General features: G+C 40.0%; 1 protein-coding gene across 4 annotated transcripts in view; it reads left to right on the top strand.

Annotated features, from left to right (window-relative positions):
* CCNB1IP1 (cyclin B1 interacting protein 1) overlaps nt 1–14,751 on the top strand; it is a 35,457-nt gene that overhangs the window by 2,350 nt on the left and 18,356 nt on the right. The window contains exon 1 of one of the 4 annotated variants that reach the window (XM_032261300.1): nt 11,027–11,090. The exons of the other annotated variants lie outside the window; for them this stretch is intronic. The gene's annotated coding sequence lies outside the window, so the exon portion shown is untranslated. Of the gene's footprint in view, nt 1–11,026; nt 11,091–14,751 lie in introns of those variants that run through there. 4 annotated transcript variants of the gene reach the window in all.

Genomic DNA, 14,751 nt, shown 5'->3' with positions numbered 1-14,751 from the left:
TTTTTTTTTTTCTTTTTTGAGACAGAGTCTTGCCCTGTCGAGTGATTCTCCTGCCTCAGCCTCCCAAGTAGCTGGGACTACAGGCCTGCAGGCATGCGCCACCACATCTGGCTAATTATTATATTTTTAGTAGAAACAGGGTTTCACCACGTTGGCCAGGCTGGTCTGAAACTCCTGAAGTGATCCACCCGCCTCAGCATCCCAAAGTGCTGGGATTACAGGTGTGATCCACCATGCCCGGCCCTTATAATCTCCTTTTCGTATAAGAACATCAGTGATATTGGATTAGTCTCCACTCATATGACCTTTGTTTTTTTTCTTTTTTTGAGAGGGATTTTCGCTCTTGTTGCCCAGGATGGAGTACAATGGTGCCATCTAGACTCACCACAACCTCTGCCTCCCAGGTTCAAGTGATTCTCCTGCCTCAGCCTCCCAAGTAGCTGATATTACTGGCATGTGCCACCATGCCCAGCTAATTTTGTATTTTTAGTAGAGACGGGGTTTCTCCTTGTTGGCCAGGCTGGTCTCGAACTCCCGACCTCATGTGATCTGCCCGCCTTGGCCTCCCAAAGTGCTGGGATTACAGGCGTGAGCCACCTTGCTTGGCCTGGAATTACTTTAAAATACTTCAGCCAAAATAATCAAATGAAGCAAATAGGGCAAAATAAAGGCAATTGTTAATTTATAGGTAATGAGCATATAGATGTCCATTATATTCCTTTCTCAGCTTTTCCGTATGGTTAAAATTGTTATAGTAGAAAGAATAATATTAAGGAGAAAAATAACAAATTAGTCTGTTGTTTTAAAGAGAAAAGCTAACTGTGCAAATCAATACCTAAGACTTATGTAAATTTTTAAATATATGTAGTCTAGATCGACATATCATAATGACAGGAAAATGGATTAATCAAGCTAAACACAAAACGTGCATAACTTTTGGGAAAATCTACTTTAAAAATATATTTTGAAAGGCAAGAATTTATGATAACTAAGATTAAAAAAAAGACCCCCCCCTTTTTTTTCTTAAGCTCCCATGATTCAAAAACAAATAGGCCTCTTAAATAGAAAAGAAGTCTTCCTAATGACTAGTTGTTTGGTTTTGTATCACATTGGAGTAAGCAATTAGCACCCATGTCTGAACAAAGAATAATTTAATTCCTGCTTAAGATTATGGCCTGAAGGAATATATAAGTGATAGGATTTATTTTCTTTATTTGGGTTCCAAGAAGGTGTAGAAATAGGATCCGGTTAAATTTCTGAAATCCTAGGAAGAATAGTCTGAGAATACATAAAATGTAACAAAGAGAAATAGCAGATCATGCAACTAGAAAGTATACTGGAGTCAATCACAGTTTACATGGGACGTGTCCCAGGATGCTGTTGTACAGCACTTTGAGTCAGAGATTTTCATTCACTACTCAGGTGAATAACTGCTGCCAAGAGGGTGGTTATTTACTGAGGAGGTCACCCTGCAGGAACCCAGCATTTCTTAGCATTTATTCTACCTGGAGTCCATCTGATTCCTATGTACCAACAAATATGACCATGACATGGATTTTAGATCTCTCCTTAGGATGACTTCTCAAAATCAGGGTTGAGAATTGTACCAAGGATTTTTTAAAATGTGATTAAATGTGTAGAATATGGCCAGGTGCAGTGGCTCATGCCTGTAATCCCAGCACTTTGGGAGGCTGAGGCAGGTGGATCACCTGAGATTGGGAGTTCGAGACCAGCCTGACCAACGTGGAGAAACCCCATCTCCACTAAAAATGCAAAAGTAGCCTGGTATGGTGGTGCATGCCTGTTGTCCCAGCTACTCCAGAGGCTGAGGCAGGAGAATTGCTTGAACCCAGGAGGCGGAGGCTGCAGTGAGCTGAGATCATGCCATTGCACTCCAGCCTGGGCAACAAGGGTGAAACTCCGTCCCGGAAAAAAAAAAATATGTAGATATGATGTCTCTTATTGTTGGTAACAAAAGAAGTCCTTTTAATTAGGGGTCAGCACTTTGACTAGCATAGAAAGTGTAGCAAATGAAATATACTATAAACTTCATTACCTTTATTGTCCTCTCAAATGAAATTAGCTCAGAAAAATGGTATATACATATCTGTACATATATACACACACACGTAGACATATATACACATACGTACACACACATAGGTTTTTATCCACTGTTCGTGTCTCGCAACTTCCACAGATCTTGTTATAATATTGAGGTGCTTTAGGCCTTAGAAGCAGGCCTCAGAAAGCAGAATCTTTCTCTTGGAGCTTCTTTGCCCTCCTTTCACCTTCTCAAGGCAGGACTTTAATCTTCCCCTGCCTTTCTGGAGATTAGTTAAGAGGTAAGAGAGCATTTCCAAAAAAAAAAAAGAAAAGAATAGTCAAGCAAGACACACAGTCTTATAAGTATACGTGTAATTACAAAGACAATAGAACCAAAATTAGTTTTTGTCACTCTGGAAAAAATCCAAAACAGATAGGCCTTGCTGGGTTTCCCCATGTGGTGTATTAGTGTTAAACCATAGCCTTTTTGTCCAATCACATTTCTTTTCTTTTCTTTGTTTTTGTTGTCCAGCCACATTTCTATGTGATGGTCAGTCATGCCTATCCAATGTAGTCTTCATAAAAGGCCCAAGAGGACAGGGTTCAGGGAGCTTCAGCATAGCTGAACACATGGAAGCTTACAGGAAGGTGAAGAAGAGCTCATCCGTTTGCCAGGAGGGTGGCACTCCCCAACTCCAAGGGGACAGAAGTGTCTGTGCTTGGGATACTTCTAGACCTCACCCTGTGTTATATCTTCATCTGGCTCTTTATCTGTATCCTTTAAAGTATCCTTTGTAATAAACCGGGAAATGTAAGTGCGGTCTTGAGTTCCATGAGCTGCTCTAGCAAATTAATCCAACCCAAAGAGGGGTTGTGGGAATCCCAACTTGAAGCCAGTGGGTGAAAAGTTCTAGAAGCCTGGACTTATAACTGTTAGGAAGGACAGGCAGTCTTATGGGACTGAGCTGTGGTTTCTGAGACAGTCTCTAGGTAGACGGTTTCAGAACGGAATTGAATTGGGGGACACCCAGCTGGTGTCTGCTGCAGAACTGATTGCACACATTTGGTTGCAGAAGTGTTCTGTGTTGATTGTTGTTGTGATGTGAGAACAGAGGAAGAGCAGTTTGTTTTTCCAGTATTACACAAAAAAATAAAGAGATCTATTTTTATGGATGGTCACACAAAAGTATGATTGGAAGATAAAAGGTATGATCTCATGTTAATAAACTGGAGAGGTAGAACTTAGCAAGGCCTGTTTGTTTAGTTTGTTCTAGGCACCTCTGTGTGACTTTCCTTCCCTCCAGGCCTGACACGTGTCATATGAGAATCTCCAGGGAAGAAGGAAAGGAGAAGGTCAGAGAGCGACTTCCTAAGTTTTATAGCCTTTCAAGGAAGAAGGGGTAAATTCTAGTTTCTATGGCCCACTTTAGTGGAGAAACGGTGAGAGAAGGTCAGAGTGACTTTCCTGCTCCTGCTGTTTTCTCATTTTCTAAGGTGCCATATTTTGGGGGTAGCATTTACTGTACCCCATCACTGGTTAGGGTAACTTTAGAAATTGGACTTTTTTCTAGAATGACAAAAACAAATTTTGATTCAATTGTCTTCGTGATTACACATATATTTATAAGACTATGTGTCTTGGTTTCCTCTTTTTTTTTTTCTTTTTTTTTTAGGGAAATGCTTTCTTACCTAATCTGTCTGTTTTTCCATTTGCCCTTGCCAGAGTGACCAACAATTGACTTGCTCAGACTGGAGGGTATCCTAGGATGTGGAACTTTAAGTACTAACATTGAGAAAATCTCCAGGCAAAGGATGAGTTGATCACTCTACTGGAGCAGCCAGACTGGTCCCTTTTTTTGTTTTGAGAGGGAGTCTCATCTGTCACCCAGGCTGGAGTGCCCTGGTGTGTTCTCAGCTCACTGCAACCTCCGCCTCCCAGGTTCAAGCGATCTCCTGTCTCAGCCTCCCGAGTAGCTGGGATTACAGGCACCTGCCACCACACCCGGTTAATTTTTTAGTAGAGACTGGGTTTCACCGTGTTAGCTAGGATAGTCTCGATCTACTGACCTCTTTATCTGCCCGCCTTGGCCTCCCAAAGTGCTGGGATTACAGGCGCGAGCCACCAGGCCTTGCCGAAACTGATCCTTCTTTAAAACAGAAGTTCCCAGCACTTTGGGAGGCCGAGGCGGGTGGATCACAAGGTCAAGAGATTGAGACCATCCTGGTCAATATGGTGAAACTCCGTCTCTACTAAAAAATACAAAAAATTAGCTGGGCATAATGGCACGCGCCTGTAATCCCAGCTACTCAGGAGGCTGAGGCAGGAGAATTGCCTGAACCCAGGAGGCGGAGGTTGCAGTGAGCTGAGATCACTCCATTGCACTCCAGCCTGGGTAACAAGAGCAAAACTCCGTCTCAAAAAAAAAAAAAACAAAAAAACAAAAAAACAAAAAAACAGAAGTTATGGGCGAGCAATCCCAGCACTTTGGGAGACCAAAGTAGGAGGGTCACTTGACCCAGGAGTTCAAGACCAGCCTGGGCAACATAGGAGACCTCATCTCTATAAATAATAAAAAAAAAATTAGCCAGCCATGGTGGTGCACTTCTGTGGTCCTAGATACTCAGGAGGCTGAGGTGTGGGGATTGCTTGAGCCCAGGGAGTCAAGGCTGCAGCAAGTCTTGATTGCACCATTGCACTCCAGTCTGGGCAACAAAGTGAGACCCTGTCTGAAAAATAAAGTAAATAAATAAAATGAAAGTTAGATCATATTTGTTCCAACAGCTCCCCATCTCAAATGCCACGACTTAACTGGACTCTATATGATCTGCCTCTTACTCCAGTGCTTTGATTTCATCTACTGCTATTTTTCCCTTTGCTTACTCCTGTTAGGCACACTGGCCTCTTTCCACTTTGTCTCAGACTTGCCAGTCACCCTTCTGCCTACAGGCTTCTGTTCTCTCTAACTGGCCTGCTCTTCTTCCAGCTAACCAGATTGATCTCTGGCTTTCTTAAGGTCTTTGTTCAAATGTCATCTTCTTAATAGCAGTGATACCTTCCTGGATATCAATAATACCACTTCTACCATCACTTGTAGCCTCTTAGTCAGCTTTATTTTTTTCCAGGGTACTAATTACAACATAACATATATTTGTTTAATTTTTAGGATATCTGACTCCTTCCATTAGACTGCAAGCTCCAATGAGCCAGGGCTGTGTGTATTTTGTTTACTGCTCTATAACCATTGCCTGGAACAGTATCTAGTTTTGATATTTATTGAATGAGATACTAAATAAGACGGGATGTCAAGGAGCAAGGGATAAGTGTAACTTGAAAAAGACTGGGTTCTGAAGGAAAGGTGAGACTATTAAAATTCACTTTCTTGAGGATTTTTTCCCTACTTTATTCAAAGAGGTGGATCTTGAGAATTGTTTAAAAAAGAAATTCAGAATCAAAAAGTTCAGTAATTGAAGGAACCTAGGAAAATTTTAAAAGCTTTGAAATTCCTTAATTTGTGGTAGCTTTGAAAATTAAAATAAAAAAAAATTCCACAAGTATGGTTTATTATATTGCCTGACATTATAAATAAATTTCCAAATTTATTAATTATTGATTTGCCAATTTCCCAAAAGTGATCAGCAAAGCTGTGGATTAGGAACACCATTTAAAGAAATTTGCATACATGCCTTCAGGAATAGCTAGAAAAGGGGACATTGATGAGAGCCTGCTACTTTACTACAACTTTGGGAGGAAAGGATCCTCAAGAGATATTAATTTAAAACAGTTCTGAGACCTATTATAAGTGGGAAAGTAGTAGCTCAGAGTTGGGGTAGGAGGTATTGAATATGTAGAAGGCCCAGTCTCTGGAGTCCTAGGTTCAACTTGGGGGATAGGCATTCAATGCAGTGTCCATTTAGCCTTTGAAGCCTTTGAAGCCTGTCCTCTGCTGCCTTAAGGGGTTGCGGGTCTCCTACTTTTCTCTTCTTGCCTCTAAATAGAAACCTACTCTTGGATCTCTATCCCTTTTTTGTGGAGAGATATTGTTTTATTATTTAAATACAAACCCTTGTGTTTAACATTGCAGATATTCAAAACCAAAAAGCTCCTTAATTCTGTCAGTCCTGCTCCTAGGAGTAACCTGTTAGCAGTTTGGTGTGTCTCCTTCCAGACTATTTTCTTTTCATTCAGTTGTAAAGATGTGTATATATAGAATTATTCTATATTGCCTTATTTGTATGTGTTGGGGGGAAGTATCACATAAATGTGAGAATATTACACAGTGTTATTTTTGACCATTTTCACTTCACATGCATTGGAGATGTTTTCATGTCATTATATGCAGATTTACTTCATTCTCTTTAACTACTGGGTAGTATATCATAGAATAATTGCATCATTTAAAAAACTTTGTGGCTACATAGTAGGTGTATATATTTATGGGGTATGTAAGATGTTTTAATGCAGATGTGCAATGTAAAATAAACCCATCATGGAGAATGGGGTATCCATTCCCTGAAGCCTTTATCTATGGAGTTGCAAACCAATTATACTCTTTCAGTTATTTAAAAATGTACAATTAAGTCATTATTGACTATAGTCACTCAGTTGTGCTATCAAATAGTAGGTTTTATTCATTTTTTCTATTTTTTTGTACCCATTAACCACCATGACTGTCAAGGGATAGTTGTATCATGATTTAATGATTCTTCTTTGAATAGACGTGGGTGTTTCTAATTGTTTTGCTGTCATAGCCAGTGCTACAAGGAACATCATTCCTTGAACATGCCCCTTTGGGCACAATATTTCTCCAAGATGGATAACCAAATGTGAACTTGGAAAGGAGATGCTTAATTTTTAATTACAGACAAATGGCTCTTCTTAATCCTTCATTTTGAATAAATTGTGAATGAAAAGTTTTTAAAGACTGATACCTTTTCCAAGAGTTTACTCACTTCAGCTGTGATAACATTCTTTTTTTCTTTATTTAATTTATTTTTTATTTCAATAGGTTTTTAGGAAACAGGTAGTGTTTGGTTACATGAATAAGTTTTTTAGTGGTGATTTCTGAGACTTTAGTGCACCCATCATCCGAGCAGTGTACCCTGTACCCCGTGTGTGTGTGGTCTTTTATCCCTCACCCCCACCACCCTTTCAGTGATAACATCCTTAAAAAACAGTCATTCAATCTGTGTTCTCCAAAGGGTTAGCCTCAAATCTACCAGAAGTACCTGAGGGTGCTTATTAAAATGCATATTGCTGAGTCCCACGCACTGCATTAGAATCTCTGAAGTTATGTCCCAGGAATCTACTTTTTTTTTTTTTTTTTGAGACAAGATCTCACTCTGTTGCCCAGGCTGGAGTGCAGTGGTATAAACACAGCTCACTGCAACCTATACCTTCTGGGCTCATGCTCTTCTCCCATCTCAGCCTACCTTAGTAGCTGGGACTACAGAGGCATCACCATTCCTGGTAATTATTTATTTATTTATTTATTTTTATTTTATTTTTTTTATAGAGACGGGGTTTCATCATGTTGGCCAGGATAGCCTCGATCTCCTGATCTTGTGATCCACCTGCCTCTACCTCCCAAAGTGTTGGGATTACAGGCGTGAGCCACCATGCCCAGCCAATTTTTTATTTTTATTTTTTGTAGAGATAGTTGTTTTACTATGCTGCCCAGGCTGCTCTCAAACTCTTGGGCTCAAGCGATCCTCCAGCCTCTGTCTCCCAAGTGTTGGAATTACAAATGTGACCTACCACACCTGGCCCCAGGAATCTACTTTTAAACAATTTCAATATTATTTTGCAGAGCACAGACTTTTGATGTTTCCAGCTGGGAAGAATTTCGTAATAGATTTTTTTTTTTTTTTTTTTCCTTTTTTTTTTTTGAGACGGAGTTTCACTCTTGTTACCCAGGCTGGAGTGCAATGGCGCGATCTCGGCTCACCGCAACCTCCGCCTCCTGGGTTCAGGCAATTCTCCTGCCTCAGCCTCCTGAGTAGCTGGGATTACAGGCACGCACCACCACGCCCAGCTAATTTTTTGTATTTTTAGTAGAGACGGGGTTTCACCATGTTGACCAGGATGGTCTCGATCTCTTGACCTCGTGATCCACCCGCCTCGGCCTCCCAAAGTGCTGGGATTACAGGCTTGAGCCACCGCGCCCGGCCTCATAATAGATTTTTATGAGTACTAAAACCTGGAATACAGAATGTCATAAATGAAAGATATTTAACGGGAATTTTAAAAGAATATTGTACTTTGTAAGAGTTTCTGAAATCGCACAATAGGAGGCAGGGCAGTGTGGTGGTTGAATTTGGGCTCTCAAGTTGGATGGCTGTTGTCTCAATCTGTTTTCTGTTGCTTATAACAGAATACCTGAAACTGGGTCACTTATTTATTTGTTTGTTTATTTATTTATTTATTTTTGGAGACAAAGTCTTACCCTGTCGCCCAGGCTGGAATACGGTGGCACACCTTGGCTCACTGCAACCTCCACCTCCTGGTTTCAAGCGATTCTCCTGCCTTAGATTCTTGGGTAGCCGGGATTACAGGTGTGCACCACCATAACTGATTAATTTTTTGTATTTTAGTAAAGATGGGGTTTCACCATGTTGGCCAGGCTGGTCTTAAACTCCTGACCTCAAGAGATCCGCCCACTTCAGCCTTTCAAAGTGCTGTGATTATAGGCATGAGCCACCATGCCAAGTCTGGGTAATTTATTTATTTAGTTTTTGAGAGAGGGTCTCACTCTGTCACTCAGGCTAGAGTACAGTGTCACAATCCTGGTTCACTGCAACCTCTGCTTCCCAGGTTCAAGTGATCCATCTTCCCACTTCAGCCTCCTGAGTAGCTGGGACTACAAGCCCATACCACCATGCCCAGCTAATTTTTGTGTTTTTAGTAGAGATGGGGTTCCACCATGTGGGCCAGGCTGTGGGTAATTTATTTTAAAAATAAATTTATTTTTTCCAATTATGAATGCTGCGAAGTTCAAGGTTAAGGGGCTGTCTCTGGGTTGCATCTGAACTCCTTCTTGCTGGAAGGGACACTCTGTGGTGTTCCAAGGCATTGCAGGACATTGCATGGCCAGGAGGCTGAGACTGCTAACATGCTATCCTCAAGTCTCTTTTCCTTTTCTTTAACGCCACTAGCTCTCCTCCCATGGTAACCTATTAAGCCATGAATAGATTAATTTATTCATGAAGGTGGAGCCCTCAGGAGCCAGTCACCACTTGAAGGGCCCACTTCTAATGAAGATTAAGTTTCGGCCACTTTAGGGATTAAGTTTCAATATGAATTTTGAAGGGGACATTCAAACCATAGCAACCAGGGTCTGAATCCTGACAAGCTTGCTAAATAGACAAATTCCTTAATCTCCATAACTCTGTTTCCTTTTTTCTTTGGTGAAATGGTTATAATGAAAGTGCCTACATTCCTGGGGTAATGTGAAGATTAAACAAAGTAATGAATATAAAGTGCTTAGCAGCATTCCTGGTTTATAGTAAACATTCAAGAAATGTTTTGACTCTGGAAGTTACAATAAATCACTTATGAAACAACAAAGTAGCATTTGATGCTAAATATTGGGAAATTTGGGGCAGTTAAACTCTAAAGTGGATTGGAATAGGTAATAATTTCTAGTAAGGTGGAAGCAGGGTGAATAGGATGAAATTATTAAAAAATGAGAACTACTGTGAGTTAGAATTGTATCATTTCTCCGTATACCTTGAATCTTTATACTTCAAATATTTGCATATTACATGTATATTTGTACCTATAACATATATTTGTATCTGTATTCCCTATTATATACTATAATGGCACTTATTAATACTATTAATACTAATAATGATGAATATTGTGCTAGTGAGTCCTCTAATTATGGCTTAAAAAGAAATCTTTCAGCTTGGGCACCATGGCGAAACCCTTTCTCTACAAATATACACAAATTAGCTGGGTGGGGTGGTGCATGCCTGTAGTCCCAGCTACTTGGTGGGGTGCTGAGGCAGGAGGATTGCTTGAACCCGGGAGGTCAAGGCTGCAGTGAGTCGAGATTGGACCACTGCACTCCAGCATGAACACAAAGTGATACCCTGCTTCAAAAAAAAAATTTTTTTTTTAACGGACTAAGAACATACACTTTAACTGGAGGAGGATGTTAGGAGTCAAAACAATTGCTTAATCACTTATGTCCTCAGCACTGAAGGTCATTGTTTTGGTCTGGAGGTGTGTAAAATGTACGCTTTGCTCTCTAATTGTTTATAGTCTACTTGGGAAGGTAAACCTAACAAGAAATATGTAATAACAATAACGGCTAACATTGTTGAGTACTATGCACCAGGCATTGTACTGAGTACATTATATAAATTATTTTACTTAAAACTCACAACAACCAGAGTAGGAAGATTTCATAATTTTTCCCTCTTTTTATAGTTGAGGAAACTGAGGCTTAGATGTGTGCAAATAAGTGGCAAGTTTCAGATTCAAAATCACCTAAATTTTATTTAAAGCATAAAATACTTAGCCACCTATCTTTTATCTTCTAAGCTTGTTAGTTCAAAGATTACCTGAAGGTAAATTTTATCAAGCCAGCTTTGGATTTTTGGGGAAAAAAATGAAGGTAAGTTTTAACTTGAATGGATCTAGGCTGTTTATAATGGAATCTGTTGCCTAGCATCAATTGTGACCATGCTGAGGTCACAGAGGATAAGAAATTACCCTTAAGGGATGAAAATTCTTTGAAATAAAATGCAGTAGGCCCACACAAACAGGAGTGCATAAATAGCTTAAATTAGCCTGTGTTTGCTTAAGGACATTAACTGGAAAGGAAACTTGGTTTTAGAAGTTCACTCTAAAAATTGTGCAAGAAGCATCACTGGTCCATAAAGACAGAAGGGTGGAGTGGCTTACGTCATTTCAGTACCTTTTAAGGTAAAGGAGGAGGGAATCCTCTTGAACTCATTAGCCAATCAGGTTCTGAAGACACTTCTTAAGGCCACTTCCTGTCTCTCCACTTTCTCTCCCTCTGCGTTTTGGTGGGCTGGTGAGTGTGCACTTAATTTTGCTCTCTTTAATTGTTTTGAATTTCTCTTCCGTTTATGCCATATACCCAAGTGGCAGGCCTTTATTTCAAGCTGGCATTGGAGTGTGTGTGAGTCGCAAGGCGATTAATTTAGGCTCTTTGGAGGTTGGAAGAAGACAGCGAAATGCTCTGCCTGGCTTGTTTCCACGTGGGCCTCTGCAGTGCGGGGGTTTGCCTTCTTTCTCTGAGTCCCGGTGACCCAGGAACAATAGACTCTGCTTCATGTGCACAGTGCGTGTGTTCTTGGAAAACGCCCGGCTTTATTTCGCTGGGAGGGAGAGATACTGTTATCATCCCAATGCTGTATGATTTGTATCTCCCTGGGTGAGGTCAGATCTCAGGAGAAGGCGTTCAGCTCAGTAGATTTTAATTCTCCGGAGAGTGTCTAAGAGGGCCCAGGTCCTTACTAGGTTTGTGAAAGCTGCAGCAGATCTTGTCTTTTTCCTGGCCTTAGCTCAGATCATTTCGGCTTTCTTGGTGAACCTGGGCAGCAAACTCTGAGGACAGATAAGCCCTAAGAGGAGCTCCTAATTTTTAATGTTGCCGTAGTGGTGAATGTGTCCTAAAAAGCTATGGAAAAAGATCCGGGGACCTTAGTTTAGGGCAAGCCTTTAGATTCAAATTCCAGCGCCACAGTTTGCAGCTCTGGTGACCTTGGGAGTAGCAGTGAGCCATTCCCAGGCTTAGCTTTCCAAGATCAGATAAAATATATAAAAACTAGGCCCTAGTTGGTATGTAATAAATATTAGGTACCTTTAGAAGTAAGCAGTACTTATTTACCATAGTATTTTGGATATCTGTTTTCTCATACAAAGTTTTGTCTAGTGACCTCAAATGTAATTTCACTGCATTCCTTTCTTTTGATACATGTTAGTTTTTATATGATGTATATGTTGGGTATCCTTATAGGTAGAAAGCATGAGAAAGACAAATAAACCAGTTAATTGAATGTAGTAATAGGCATTTGTAGGCCTCCCATAATTTTTATAATTCTCAAGTGGTTATAATTGATTCTTTGAATAGGTAATATATTCACATGGTTCAGAATTCAAAGGAAATCAGTTTCTTTTTTTTTTTTTATTTTTTCTTGGAGACGGAGTTTCGCTCTTGTTACCCAGGCTGGAGTGCAATGGCGCGATCTCGGCTCACCGCAACCTCCGCCTCCTGGGTTCAAGCAATTCTCCTGCCTCAGCCTCCTGAGTAGCTGGGACTACAGGCACGCGCCACCATGCCCAGCTAATTTTTTTGTAGTTTTAGTAGAGACGGTGTTTCACCATGTTGACCAGGATGGTCTCGATCTCTTGACCTCGTGATCCACCCGCCTCGGCCTCCCAGAGTGCTGGGATTACAGGCTTGAGCCACCGCGCCCGGCCGGAAATCAGTTTCTTATCCCCTTCCCTAAGCCATCCAATTCCTCTCTCGCATAACAGTGTTACTAAGATATTTTATGCATGTAAGCAAATATGTGTGACTATCTTTCCCTTTTTCTATATCTACTCTACTATATGTCTTACTTTTTCCACTTAATAATTCCATGAGTAGTATCCACATTCTTTATAATGGTAACAGTGTTCTTTAAAAATGTTTTTTAAAAAATATTTTTTATTTCAATAGGTTTTTGGGGTATAATGGTAACATAGTGTTCTACTTTATGTACATGCCATAATTTATTTAGCTTTTATCAGTAGATATTTAGATTATGATCTTGATATTTCTCCCTAAAGGAATAACTTTGTAAATAAGTCAGTTAGCATATAGGCATTTCAACTGCGTTTTAGCATATTCTTGTTTAAAAGGAATCTAGATATTTTGCAGAGCTTCCTATTTATATTTATTTTGTACACATAGTGGTGATTAGAAACCAATCAATACTTTAAATGTCTTGATTGAGCAGTAAAGGATTTTCTACCAAAAGCAGAATCATCTTGATGGCTTTTGTGTGAGTATATATTTATCCACTTTGGTTTGACTAGAGGATGGTTTATCTTGTTATGAGCACGTTCTTTTAAATCTTTTTTTATTTTATTTTTTTGTTCTTTTGAGCACATGTTTAATGTTGGGAAGGAGTGACAGCAGTGGCCGAGAACAGCCAAGTCATCTGTATTCAAAGGGGCAGAAGGGGCATTCTTTCAATGTTTTCTTAGAAAATGTGTGCTGGGTATGCCCCTGAACTTATGGTGTTGAGGGAGTAGACCCATTTTAGTATTAAGTTAGGAAAAGCTGAAATATGTTTTAGGATATAGACATGCAAAATAAAAAAGGAGACTTTGGGAATTTCCCCAAAGCTGTTTCAGTCTTAAGAGGCTTAGTTCTGGTTTTTTAGGTGGTAGTTTTGTGAGTTGGGAAAAAATTAGGTTCTTTCCAATGGAAGCCTCCTTTTGTTAAGAAATAACTTTATGGCAAGGCACGCCTGTTAATTTTAGCACTTTGAGAGGCCAAGGCGGACGAATCATGAGGTCAGGCGTTTGAGACCAACCTGGCTAACATGGTGAAACCCTGTCTCGACTAAAAAGACAAAAAATTAGCTGAGCGTGGTGTTGAACGCTTGTAATCCCAGCTCCTGGGGGGGCTGAGGTAGGAGAATAGCTTGAACCTGGGAGGAGGAGGTTGCAGTGAGCCGAGATCGTGCCATTGCACTCCAGCCTGGGGAACAGGAGCAAAACTCCGTCTCAAAAAAAAAAGAAAAGACACAACATCTTGGAGTTGGAAGGGCCCTTGGGAGTACTATATGAGTGGCCTTTCTGGCTTCTGAGCTATTGTGAGAAGAATAAATGAATTTTTGTTTTTGTTAAATTTACATTTATTGTAGATTCACGGGGTACATGTGCAGGTTTGTTACAGGATATATTGCATGATGCTGAGGTGTGGGGTTCAACTGATCCTGCCACCTAGGTAGTAAACATTGTACCCAATAGAAGTTTTTCGGCTCTTGCTCCTCTCCCTCCTTCCCTCCTTTTGGAGTACCTAGTGTTTATTGTTCCCAACTTTATGTCCCCGTGAACCCAATATTTAGCTTCCACTTATAAGTGAGAATATGTGATACTTGGTTTTCTGTTTCTACGTAAATTCACTTAGGATAATGGCCTCCAGCAGCTCCAGTTGCTGCAAAAGACATGATTTTTTTTTAATGGCTGTGGAAAAGTGTGAAATTTGTAGGCAGAATACTTGCCGTTCTAATCACTAGCTGGTTGAGCTTGGGCAAGTAATAGAAATAACATATTAAACATTTAACTCCATGCCAGCTACAGTGTACAGTATATTTATTATCTCATTTAATCTTCACAGAAGTTTTAAGAGGTAAGTAGTATTTGTTCTCATTTTACAGAGGTGACAACTGAGGTTTAGAGAAGTTGCATGACTTATCCATGGGCACAGCAAATACACAAGAGAGCCAGGATTAAAATCTAGTTTTGTATTATTTTAAAATTTATTATTTTAGGGACTATTAATTAGTGCAGCTATTATGAAAAACAATTATGGAGATTTCTCAAAAAATTAAAAATAAAACTACCATATAATCCAGAAATCCCAATTTCTGGGTATATTCAAAGGAAATTAAATTAGTGTGTCAGAGATACCTACACTCTGCACGTTCATTGCAGCATTATTCACAAAAGCCAAG

The sequence above is a fragment of the Sapajus apella genome, unplaced genomic scaffold (assembly GCF_009761245.1).
Source record: "Sapajus apella isolate SASKATOON/1434 unplaced genomic scaffold, GSC_monkey_1.0 scaffold122, whole genome shotgun sequence".
Taxonomy (NCBI): domain Eukaryota; kingdom Metazoa; phylum Chordata; class Mammalia; order Primates; family Cebidae; genus Sapajus; species Sapajus apella.
Note: the sequence above shows the minus strand (reverse complement) of the source record. Positions and strands in the feature narration are given on the sequence as shown.